The sequence below is a fragment of the Sinocyclocheilus anshuiensis genome, unplaced genomic scaffold (genome assembly GCF_001515605.1).
Source record: "Sinocyclocheilus anshuiensis isolate Anshui unplaced genomic scaffold, SAMN03320099.WGS_v1.1 scaffold67, whole genome shotgun sequence".
Classification (NCBI taxonomy): domain Eukaryota; kingdom Metazoa; phylum Chordata; class Actinopteri; order Cypriniformes; family Cyprinidae; genus Sinocyclocheilus; species Sinocyclocheilus anshuiensis.
The window spans coordinates 2554585-2567726 of NW_015552546.1; the positions used below are offsets into that span (position 1 = coordinate 2554585).

Genomic DNA, 13142 nt, shown 5'->3' on the forward strand with positions numbered 1-13142 from the left:
AATCTCGGATTTGGATCGGCCCTCTCTGACCGATACCCGATCCGAGAAAAATGGCACTATCGGAGCCGATACGAATATCGGATTGGCGCATCCCTACTTTTAAGTCCTTCATTTGTGACAGTGCAGATTAAGACTTTAAAAACTCCTGATCTATAAAATATGACAACAACAGTAATATATAGTGGAGATCAAAATTAGAAAACAACCTACAATGTAAGCAGTGTTTGAAATTAACACCCGCCAACCCGCCAAATGCGGGTAAAAATCAGCTGTGGCGGGTAACGCTGTCAAATCACTAGCATCATGATATATTAAATAAGCCTATTGCGCAGCATCTGGGCATATCTAGCTTACTTGAACATACCCAGCGATGCAGCTACTGGCCATCAGGAGCACCGGGACATTCCCGGTGGGTCGATCGCCGAAGCGAGGGAGACCTCATATTAGGCGCTGTTTTTAAATTACAGCCCACGCGAAACTGCAAAAAGCAAGTACTCCAAAAGTGTGAAGCGGTGCTACCCGGTGCATCCGCCAGCCGCGCGTTAAAGCAGAGCGGGATCAGTCTCCCGCACAGCGCGGCGCTTCCGCCACGATTTATAAAAGATAAACAGCGCAAATCGCTTGATCCATTCAGAAATGACACAGAATTGTGTTATACAGTTGTGTGATATGACAACATTAAAGGTTCTGCCTGAAAACAGCCACGACAAGGTAAAATGCATGTAAACAAACTGCAATGTAAACAATATATCATTATTTGTTTTTGTCCTCATTTATTTATTTATTTACTTACTCCAATTGAAGGCCCTATAACACAGCAAAACATTCACAGGGGAACTTGAGGGCCGGATAGGCTGGATTTGTCCAGGGCCGAATTTTAACCCCAGTCCAGCCCTGTACCCGTCACTACGCAACAAATAATGGCGTGGCGGGCGCACTGGTTTCCTTTGCATTGAAGCAATAATGAAAAGTCAAAAAATGCCTGAAGACTCGCACCGTGTCTACACCAGATGCGACAAAATACTATAGAACCCATTATAATCGGTGATGCGGCCTACACTGGATGTGGCACAGCACAGCACGACAAATCCCCGACAGTAAACTGATGCCTCGTTCTATTTATGACGTAGGCCTACTGTTTGACAAAGTACAAATGATTTGCAATGGTCACTTTGTCGCATCCAGTGTTGACGGCCTCAAGCTGTTGGCTTACCTCCGGCCTTTTTTTCATAATTTATTTGTTTAATTTTTTTGGCTAGTAGAAATTATGAATGGCCGGTAACTTAAATATTTAGTAGCCAAATTGGCTGGTGAGTGAAAAAGTTAATTTCAAACCCTGAATGTAAGACAACATGTAAGGGATGCACTCCGAGCTGGTTGAAAATGTGATAATTCAAGTCAGATGAGATGTTAAATGAATCGCGATACAATTGGGGGTGGGTATTTATAATATGAATACATCTGAGGGGAACTGACAAGTTTAGATGGTATTTCCTTTTCATCTTAACTCTGTACAATGCATGTAAAAGTAGTGTTTATACGTACAGTGCTGCTTTGTTTACAGCAGGAAAAAAACAAAACAAAAAAACCCCCCGCTGCATCGCTGCTGTCCCATGAGCGCCACCTGCTGTCAGAGAGAGAATCTGCGTTCTCATTCAGCCCGTCTGCTGTTTTTATGCAGTTTTATGTGCTAATTTCACAAAGCTAATATCACACCATTCTTTTTTTGCTTCAAATGCCTAGTCTGCAATGACCAAGCCTCTCATCAGCAGAAAGAACAAGAAATTTACAGCTAAGAAACCCACTACAGTTAGCAAACTATGGAAGAGAGTGGAAGAAGAGTGGACCAAGATCCCACCAGTGCAGTGTGAGAAACTGGTGATGTCCTGTGGCTGCGGATCTGCTGAAAGCCTGAAATCATTCAAAAGCAAGGGCCTCTACACTTCCGACTAACTTTTGACAGCTGTAACACTCAAATATTTTAGATGTAATCTTCTTTCATGCTACAGTGGTTACTGTTCTCTAATTTTGAGCCCTGTGTTTTCCACAAAATTAAGGTTTTTGTTGAAGCACCTTGGTTATTTTGTAAAACATGCTAGTAGAACAGTGGTGTATTCACTGCTAATATTCCTTCAAATTTTGAGCGATGAAAATTAACAGTATTTCAGCAGAAGTTTTTACTATCACTTTTTTATCAATTTAACACATCCTTGGTACAGTAAATAAACATTCATTTCTTTCAAAAAAGAGAGAAAAAATATTTACTGACCCCAAACTTTTGAATGATAGTGTACTGTACATTGTTACAAAAGACTTCTATTTTGAATAAAAGCTTTTATTTTAATTAATCAAAGAATTCTGAAAAACCTGATCATTTTAAAGAATCTTAAGCAGCAACAATAGTTTCCAACATTGATAATGAATCAGCATATCAGAATGATTTCTGAAAGATCATGTGACACTGAAGACTGGAGTAATGGCTGATGAAAATTCAGCTTTGCATCACAGGAATAAAATAGATTTTAAAGTATATTAATACTGTTATAAATTGCAATAATATTTCATAATACTGTTTTGTTTTTTTTTTGATCAAATAAATGCAGCTTTGATGAGCATAAGAAAATTCTGTAAAAAAAAAAAGCTATAAAAATCTTACTAATTCCAAACTTTTGAATGGCAGTGTATATATTTCTGTTATATAGGCCTATATATTTACACAAACACACAATATTATATATATATATGTATATATATATATATATACACACAATTATCATAAATAAATATTTATATTTATACACGTATACACACACACACCTGTATATTAAAATAAAATGTTCTACATGTATGCATAAGACAACAAACATTACTATAATAAACAAAATAAACTTACAACAAACGAAAGACTCAATTCAATTGCAGAGACGAGTGCCTAAACAAAAGCATAGCATACTGTTCAGCCTGAATGAGCTTCATGGAATCAAGTTCCACAACTTTTAGCAGGCAACAATGTATTGTAAAGTTAACCCCGCGAGTTCACATAAACGGACAGCAGTTATGACTAATGATATGTCACAAAACTAGATTTAGGTTAGTTTACAACAACAAGCAAGCAAGCGAGTGCACACCGGTACTACTGCATAACATCACGTCAAGTGAGTCACTGGCTGCAGGCTGTACAAAAAAACACGGTGGAATATATTGCTAAGTGTTTCATGTGACAGTAATGTACGTGTAAATTTAGATTTCCAGCCCACACTGATGAGTGTAATTGAAGCAAGACTATTTTAACACAACACTCAGTGTCACCTGCGATTCTTGTGGGTTTCATGAATGCAAAGTGTCCGCGTCATTACAAACTCTCTGGATCACATGCAGATTCTTACAAAGCACAAATTTTGCCTTCAGTCATGTTGGACATTCTTTCTCTTTGATACAATAAATACATCACTTGTGGAAAGAAGCCATGCAAGTTAAACAAGCAAGTTCACTTTCAATTCAATCACATATGAAAAGTGAAAGCATTTTAATAATGTTTAAATTTAGCATCCTAAATAACTTATCTAATACCACATTAGAATTACTAGTCGCATATAAACTGATAAACTCTTACCTTTAAATGCTTAAATGCAGTTTAAACTTGAGTTAAGAGGATAAAGTGAAATGATACACACTTCACAGCATCTCTGGTCTGACTCTTAGTGTGCTGAGCTACTGTAAGTACTTCCTTTAAAACAGAGGCTTGTAACTAACACATATGGTATTAATGAGGACAGACTCAATACTGCATTTTGTGACATCCCTGTTTTAATTAAAGATTTCCCTGTTTTACCTCATCTCTAATGACGTCAGATTACTTCTTGGTTCCCAGTTCAACTTTTCAGTGTGTTGAAATGATAAACATCAAGGACAAAGTCCTAGAAATTTGGATGTGTTGTTTTATGATCTAAAGCATCATTGATGTTAAGAGTTTAAGAAAACACTGATTGTAATGTAGAATGCATTGCTAAAGTGAGGTTAATTCAATACTGTAACTCCTTTTTTAGGGTGACGTCTTGTTACTCTTTCTGTGTGAAAAACAGCACGTGACTTCAGGTGGTTTTCGTGTTCAAACCCCATAATCAGACCCCTGTGTGCCAACAAATTGCTTCAAACAAATGTTGCAGCACTTCCCGAATGTTTTACAGTCACGCAGCATGTAACGCAGACAATAATCTCTCACACATCACTTCCTGGAAACAAACAAAGTCATGTCTTGTTCATGTTAACACTTAACAAATGGTAGGGATACTGACTGACAGAGTTTAAATGAGTCAGTTGACAGCATGTCGGTTTTGCTGTTGTTTGAACATAAAGGCCTGTGATATGAGGAACAGATGTGAGACACATACACACACACATCTTTTCAGGTACAGCATGCCAATCATGACACATATTAACACCTCTCATAAATCGAGTGGGTGGATCTCACAAAAACCTGTCAAGAATATTTCCAAGCCATATTTCACTCTCCAAAAAATATAATCATAATAAATATTAATAATAATAATACAATATTTAAGTAATATTTAAAAACTACATTAACATTATGAAGAATTGTCTTTAATATAAAAATACACATTTATTTACTTATTTACATTTTTTTTAAAGTGAAAATAATTCAATATAGTAAAAATGAACTGCATTCACCAATCAAAATAATGAGAATCACAAAACTCAAAAGTGAAATGTCCAGATGCATTACAATAATTAGCTAGATTTCATGGGGGTAAATTATGACATAAAAATAATCTCATAATACAAAAGAAATAAAAGCTTTTTTTTACTTTATGGATTTTTTTCTTCCCTTTTTTGTGCATGAAATGTGATCTTGCCAGGTTTTTGTAGGATCCACCCTTAAACTATCGCTAGGCCTGTCGCAATAATCAATATATCGACTTATCGCACAATATATGTACATGACCTCAATAATTTTTGGTGATGCAATATATAGCCCATTATATTTACTTAAAAATGAATGTCACCATGTTTTGTACATTGCATTTGTGCCTGTGTCTTTTGCAGCTTCTCGTACATAATGAAAAGATGATTCTACAGTTTAATCTGCAGATATGGTCTTGTTTAGGGATCTGTGCCTTTGTGCATACGGACATCTGACTGCTAAGTAGTGATTGTGTTTCTCAGCAATAGTGTGCACCCTCAATTTACAGAGAAAAGAAGGTCAGGGAAAGTCTGTAGATGGAAAACTCTATTTTTTTCTACTTGTTACTTGCACGTTTTGTTAGAAAATGTTTATTTACTATTTATTCAAGTTCTCTAAGGCAGTGTTTCCCAACCGGGGTGCCGTCTGTCGAGAGCAGGGGTGCTGTGTAAAAAATCCTTTTTTAATATTTTTAAATGACTAAAATGTTCAAAAAAACATCTATTATATAATATCCATTTCTGATGTCGCCAATAGTTAGAGATGCACCGAAATTTCGGCTGCCGAAAATTAGTTCACCGCTCAGGTTTCACTTTCACGTGGTGTGACGCTCTGCGTATTATCCGCTCTATGCGTGTGTGTGCTCCGCTCAGTCGCTCACGGCCCATGTGAGTGCTCCACTCATATACCGTTCATGCAATTCAAAGTTTGAAATCAAGCTATCTCATGCTACTGCACCAAAATTACCCCACTGTAAAATTAAAAAAACACTGAGTGAGCAAAAATTTGTGAGATAGCTAGTTATAATGGTAATTAAATAATGTTTACATGTGTATAAAAGCCTACATTAAAATCTGTCATATAAATTGGTCTCTTCATTAGAAATTAGCCTACTGTTGCCACCATTGATGGACAATTTTTTTAAATAATATTAAAAATATCTGTATGACATTATATTCTGCAGTTCTTCCCTGTTGTACCGAATATCTATACTTTTCAAATTATCATATCAAAGTTAGAAATTTTAATATTGTGACAAAATTAATTTTGTAGGGTGCCACAATGTTGTTAAAATTTCCAAAGGGTGCCGCGACTGAAAAAAGGTTGGGAAACACTGCTCTAAGGTATCTAATATTTTGATACTTAATTTCCATGATCTAAATATTCTAAAAAATTAAAAGTTTGTTGTCATTTGGAAGTGTGTAGGCCTTCTTGCATTATTATGCTGTTACATTATGATTATATATTCAGTGGCATAAAATGGTCTTTAAAATGACAATAATATCGCTTATTGCAATTATTTCTGGGGCAAAATATCACACAACAAAAAGTTGTTATCGTGACAGGCCTAACTATCGCCATCACTACTTATAAAATTTATAAAGTTTATTGATTCTGCATGGAAGGTGCAAATCTCTGCCCTTATTATAAGCACATGCATAGTGAACTGCTGATCTTATGATGTAGCTTCATATGCTGTAAAATAAACTAAACAGCTGCAGTGTCGGATATGAGATCTCTAAGGCAGCAGGAAACTCAATTTCAGCCCCAAATCTAACCTAATTTATTATTTCAATAAATTATTTTTTATTATTATGTTAAGAAAATTAAGATTTTAGGAATATCAGATCAGTATAAAGAATAAACAACAATAACTATTATGGTTTACTGCATTAATAGCTTGCTGAATTTTTACACATGTACGCATTTTGATAATTACAACATGGGGTAAAATGTATTTAATGTGACCCTGGAGCACAAAACCAGTCTTAAGTCGCTGGGGTATATTTGTAGCAATAGCCAACAATACATTGTATGGGTCAAAATTATCGATTTTTCTTTTATGCCAAAAATCATTAGGATATTAAGTAAAGATCATGTTCCATGAAGATATTTTGTAAATTTCCTACCGTAAATATCTCAAAACTTAATTTTTGATTAGTAATATGCATTGCTAAGTACTTAATTTGGACAACTTTAAAGGCGATTTTCTCAATATTTTAATTTTTTTGCACCCTCAGATTCCAGATTTTCAAATAGCTGTATCTCAGCCAAATGTCCTATCCTAACAAACCATACATCAATGGAAAGCTTATTTATTCAGCTTTCAGATGATGTATAAATCACAATTTCGAAAAATTGACCCTTATGACTGGTTTTGTGGTCCAGGGTCACATATATTATTTTGGGGTCATAAAGTTGGAGGAAGCCCTGCACACAGTCACATACACATTAAGAAACTTAATTAGATACATATTTCAGTCAGAAACCCTCATCAAAAACTAACTTTGGGAGAAATGTGACCCGGACATGTTCTTGACAGGTTTTGTGAGATTCATCCATTCATGACTATAAGAGGTGTTCCATTTTCAAATCCACATGGGACGGAGCACGTACCACACAGATATATGCTGTTAATTCATAAAATCATGACACAAACTTAAAGAGAACAGTCTATGATGCAATGGTTGATAACAGCCACTGTTAATAAATACAGCAATAAACATAAGCAAAGATTAAAGTCCCAGGGTTAACTAAAGTTAACTTACTTTAGTACAGTAAGTTCACTCTCATAAAAAAGTTACATAAGCTGCTGTCACTGGGGAGTAGCTTTTCAAAAAAGATACATAAGTACATTTAGGTATAAATATGTCAACTTTAGGTACTAATATGTACTTTTAAAGGTACCACTATGGACCCCTTAGGTACAAAGGTGCACCTATTTGAAAAGGTAACGCCCCAGAGACAGCTTTTGCACCTTTTTTCTGAGAGTTTTGGGTAAGAAATCTACATCATTTTATAATGCAGAATTTTCCCCTGCACTCACAAGGTGATCAGTCATCAGTTTCAGCTATGTGAAAAGTTGAGTTACCCAACACTACACACACACACACACACACACACACACACACACATGATGTCACCACCAACAAATTTCTGCAACATCCCAAGGGGCTTTATCTCAGGAAACAGTCTCAGTGTGGCTTTCACGCGTCTGCAAATGAGACGGCGCTTTTAACAGAAAAACAATGCTTAAACTTAGCAAGAAAAGCACAAACCACAAAACGACACTAAACAGAAAGACAATTATACTAGTGGCATGTAATATGACAGCTTTGCAGTGAGAAAATCGGAAAAAGACAGAAAAGGCACCCTGTCTTTATAAAACTGCTGTAGTAGTGCTACTGAATTCCATGTGCAGTGGTATTTACAGTATGGTACTCCAAATCTACATACAAAACTGGTACTATGGTAGTGATTGTTTCAGATGATTGATTATATACTATGGCACAGTAAATGAGTACAGATTATCATCTTCACATAGTTTACCATGGTATGTGAAAAAAACATGGCAAAGCATGTCGTAACACGATTTAGACATGTATTGGCATGCGCTCATTATCTATAACCTGGAATAAACATATTAAAAACCCAAAATTCAGAAAACGTGACTCTTATTTGACGGCAACTTAAATATACATACATGTACGTTATTTTTATTGTTATTTTTCAAGATTCCGGTTTGTGAAAACAGTTTAAGACAGTGTAATAACAAGTTTAATCTATCTATCTAAACATGCAGAAACCATGTATTCACTGTAACAACTTTATACAACTTTAGCACATCACATCAACACAAGTTCACTTGTTTCCTTCTCCTTCAACGCTCACTAAAGTACATTTTTCTGGTTTAGTAATTAATCGACTGACAGGACATCTCTGTGATTTGAGTTAATCAAATGAACAATTACCTTGTAAGCCAGTTTAGGATTCTTTCAAACCAGCTGTACGTCCTTGTTTATCCCTCGGCGATTTTGACTCACCTGCGGCGGCTCGTCCGTCCAAGCATTGAATCCTACCGGGAAGAAGGCAAGGCTCATGAATATTAATTACATACAGTGACGTTCGACGATTTGATTGGCTAAACGGCAAACGCGAAAGGCGAAGTTTTTCTAGTGTTCTTTGCGCCGTTGGATTTTTTTTCTACTACGAAACGTTATTTTATAATGTGTTTTTATGTATGCTTCATTTACATATACAAATCAAAGTTCATTAACTGAATACGTGTTTATCCAGTATTTGTACACTTTTGTCATATTATTTAATAACATAATAATAATAATAATAATATCAATAATAACATAAAAACGGTTTACTTAAGGTTTGATTAAAAATAAATAATAAATATTAATTAGGGAAGTGATTTGACGTCCCTTCTATACCTGAGGGGGTTTCAACGTCATCTGGACGTAATTAATATTCATAAGGTAAACCTTTTCTGATTCGTAAAGTAACATTTCCGGGTAATGCGTAAGCAAAAGTTATTACCACAGGGCAGGGCAGACCTATCTTTTGCTCAGTTTATGAACCCCAAAGACTATTTTCAGACACTGTTGCAGAGTTTTAGAGAAGCAGGGTGTGTTTTAACAAGGTTATTTTGGCAACACCAACTTTCACTTTTGAACAGAATTCGGTCAAAAGCTTTATTCACAGTCTGTACTAACAAGTTGGTCTTTAAAAAGATTTAATAAACTTAAAAAAAAAGAGAAGTTCTAAAAAGTTTAAAGTTAAATATCAAAAGATAGACCTTCAAACGTATATAATATAATTGTACGATCGTGAATAAAGCTGTGGGATGTAGACGTAATATCTAACTGAAGTCCAACAAAAAAGCAAGATTACTTAGATAACCTGTATACAGTTTATGGTTAAACTGGATGTAAATATTGCAGTTTACGTTAACATAACAGTAGGTGTCGCTAGAGGACAATAAACTGGCTTTCAGTCGATAGTTCAAAACGCAATGATGAAACAAATGTATTATCATCAAATTAAAGCTGTTGGATAATATCTGATTATGTATTGAGCTCACAGCAGGGGCGTGTCTACGTGGTGGCACCGCCCCCCCGAAATTTGTCTGGCCACCCCAGGTGCCCCCCCTACCAGATGTCTTGTGATAGGCTGGTTTTTAGTACATTTCTAACTGCATCTGGCAGTGGCGCATCCTGGCATGTGTTCTCCTCTTTATACTTAATTTTAGGCGGCTTCTATAGCGCGATCTTAAGTGTGAGTGTGACATGACATATTGCCAAGCATGGTGACCCATACTCGGAATTAGTGCGCTGCATTTATCCCATCCAAAGTGCACACACACAGCAGTGAACACACACACCGTGAACACACACCCGGAGCAGTGGGCAGCCATTTTTGCTGCGGCGCCCGGGGAGCAGTTGGTTCGGTGCCTTGCTCAAGGGCACCTCAGTCGTGGTATTGAAGGTGGGAGAGAGCGCTGTACATTCACTGCCCCCACCTACAATCCCTGCCGGTACGAGACTCGAACCCGCAACATTTGGGTTACGAGTCCGACTCTCTAACCCTAAGCCACGACAATGTCGCGAGCGCATAATGTGACGTGATCCATGTAGGCCTAATATGCAAGCACGAATCTCCTCCACTCGCAAGCAGATTTCCTTAACTCACACAAAACTGGACGTGTGCTTTTAAATATGCATTATTCTTTTATGAACTGGCTCTGCTCTCACACAGATATTACAAGTACGCTCAAACGTTGTCCTCGCATCACTGAAGACCAGAGGAGCTTTTTTTCTAATTCAGGTGAAGAGTAGGCTTTTCTCACTAAATGGAAGCAAGCTGAATATAGTCAGCCTTTTCTAGTTATTTATTTTATTACCGGTAATACTTATTTTAGTTAAGTGCTTAAATTGTAAATATGCATTTATTAAATTATTTTATTTAGTGCATTTGTATTTTGTTGTTTTTGTATATAGTTATACAACAAAAGTGTATCAACGAGGTTCCAGAAATAATCACTGAGGGTGCTTCTGAAATTAGTGAAGGTGCTCTAGTCTTAATGCACATTTTTCACATATTTTGTCCCGTCTATTGCTATGGTTATCACCATGTCAAACACTGCTACTTCCAGAGCGAATCCCGCATAAATGTCCCTGCAGATGTCATTCACGAAACTTTGCAAAGTGTGTGTGGCCAAAAAACGTTCTACATTTTAAATTGATTGCCTAGAAAGCTTGCAAAGAGCGCTCATAACCACTAAAAAGCTGTCACTCTTTGTTCATCGCGATCTCACAAAGTTGTGTTACCAATGAATCTCACACTGCGCAATTAATATATTATTACACGGCTCTGTGGAATACTTGATTCTGATTGGTCAATCGCGCCATCCAGCGGTATGTTATTCCCAGATAACAACCGCCAAATTGAATAACACACGGCTCATCCGGGTACTAAAAGTTATCTTGACCGGTACTACTTATATGCTTAACGAGTCACTCCGCTATCGTTGACTGTCTGGCGCCATCTTGTGACTGAAAACACTTAACCACTGCGTGTTATAATGGAAGACTTCAGCATTAATTTCAACATGGTAAAAACAAATCTTTTTAGCCGTGTAATAAGCGGCTCTCTTCTCTTTATAAATACATTATCCCTTACTTAACATCGTGTATGTTATGTACTACCTCCTTTTGAGGTGGTGACCCAGACTGCCCCCCCCCATTTAAAATGTTCTAGACACGCCCCTGGCTCACAGACCAAACACAACAGTCCATTAGACACAAATTCCTTAATTTAGCTGGGGCGAAGGTGTGATTTTGACATTGGTGGGGACATAACAGCAAACAACACCCCCTCCCCATCCAACTAGCCTACATTTTCGCATTTATGACAGACTTTTGACCACAGTTTCATGTCATCTAAAGTCTTTGATAGCTAACATACTCATAACTCATAAAGAGAGCTTTTTATGTTAGCATATTAATCAGACTAATTACACAATATTGATTATGTAAAACCAATAACATTACAGCAGCAGATTTAAAGATATTTTCTTCGGATTGTTTGACTACTCAAAAGACAATATAGGAAAATATAACATAATTAAGGATAATCTGTATTTCCTGCTAGCTGCATTTCACATACATAAACAAAAATCTGCCTCTAAACCTCTCTTCTCTGTATTCAAAGTTGATCTAGACACGTAGGCCTATATGAAAACTATCCAACGCTTAAAGCAGTCAAAACTGTATCTCTATATTCATCCTATGTGTCCTCTTAAGGTGTAGGCCTACATTTCTTTCTTTTATATTATTATTATTATTGTACAAAAAAACATGGTATTTGTAGTAAAACTGTGGTTATACAAATGGTAAGCAATACGCTAAAAACTTTTACTATATGGATTTGTATATGTATATGCTTTCTTTCTTTCTTTTCTGTTTTGTTTTTATACCTGTACTTACTTAATGGTTTGATGTTTTGCGCTGTTTAATAAAAAAAAAGAAAAAGAGAATGAAAGAAAGAAAGCCCACTCCAAATAATGATTCACGAACCCGCTCCGAAGTTCCGATCTGAATCAAATGATTCGCAAACCTGCTTTGAAGTCCCGATCAGGGGTGCATTTTTCCAAAAGCAAATATGGTCGCAAGTTTCGTCGTTACCAATAGAGTTTAATGGAATTAACGACCGTATTAGCTAACATGCTTTTGGGAAACAATGATTCACTAACCCGCACAGAAGTTCAAATCTGAATCAAATGATTCGCAAACCCGCTCCGAAGTTCCAATCTAAATCAAATTATTTGCGAACCTGCTCCGAAGTTCCAATCTAAATCAAATTATTTGAATTATTTGCCCGAAGTCCCGATCTAAATCAAGTTATTTGTGAACCTGCTCCGAAGTTCCAATCTAAATCATCTAAATCAAGAACCCGCTCCGAAGTCCCGATCTAAATCAAGTTATTTGTGAACCTGCTCCCAAGTTCCAATCTAAATCAAATTATTTGCGAACCCGCTCCGAAGTCCCGATCTAAATCAAGTTATTTGTGAACCTGCTCCCAAGTTCCAATCTAAATCAAATTATTTGCGAACCCGCTCCGAAGTCCCGATCTAAATCAAGTTATTTGTGAACCTGCTCCCAAGTTCCAATCTAAATCAAATTATTTGCGAACCCGCTCCGAAGTCCCGATCTAAATCAAGTTATTTGTGAACCTGCTCCCAAGTTCCAATCTAAATCAAATTATTTGCGAACCCGCTCCGAAGTCCCGATCTGAATCAAATGGTTCGTGAAACTGCTCCGAAGTCCCGACCTGAATAAAAAGATTCACGAATCCGCTTATTTCTTATCTGAATCAAATGATTTGCGAACCCGCTCCGAAGTCCCGATCTGAATCAAATTATTTCGCAATA

The 13142-nt window shown here is 36.6% G+C and overlaps 1 protein-coding gene across 2 annotated transcripts in view; it reads right to left on the reverse strand.

Moving 5' to 3' along the window:
- The window catches only part of LOC107664200 (protein-methionine sulfoxide oxidase mical1-like), a 45414-nt gene extending 36644 nt beyond the window's left edge, over positions 1-8770 (reverse strand). Inside the window, exon 1 of one of the 2 annotated variants that reach the window (XM_016454696.1) lies at positions 8674-8770. The gene's annotated coding sequence lies outside the window, so the exon portion shown is untranslated. The remainder of the gene's footprint in view (positions 1-8673) is intronic. The other variant, XM_016454697.1, reaches the window with a different exon arrangement.
- Positions 8771-13142: the final 4372 nt, after the last annotated feature.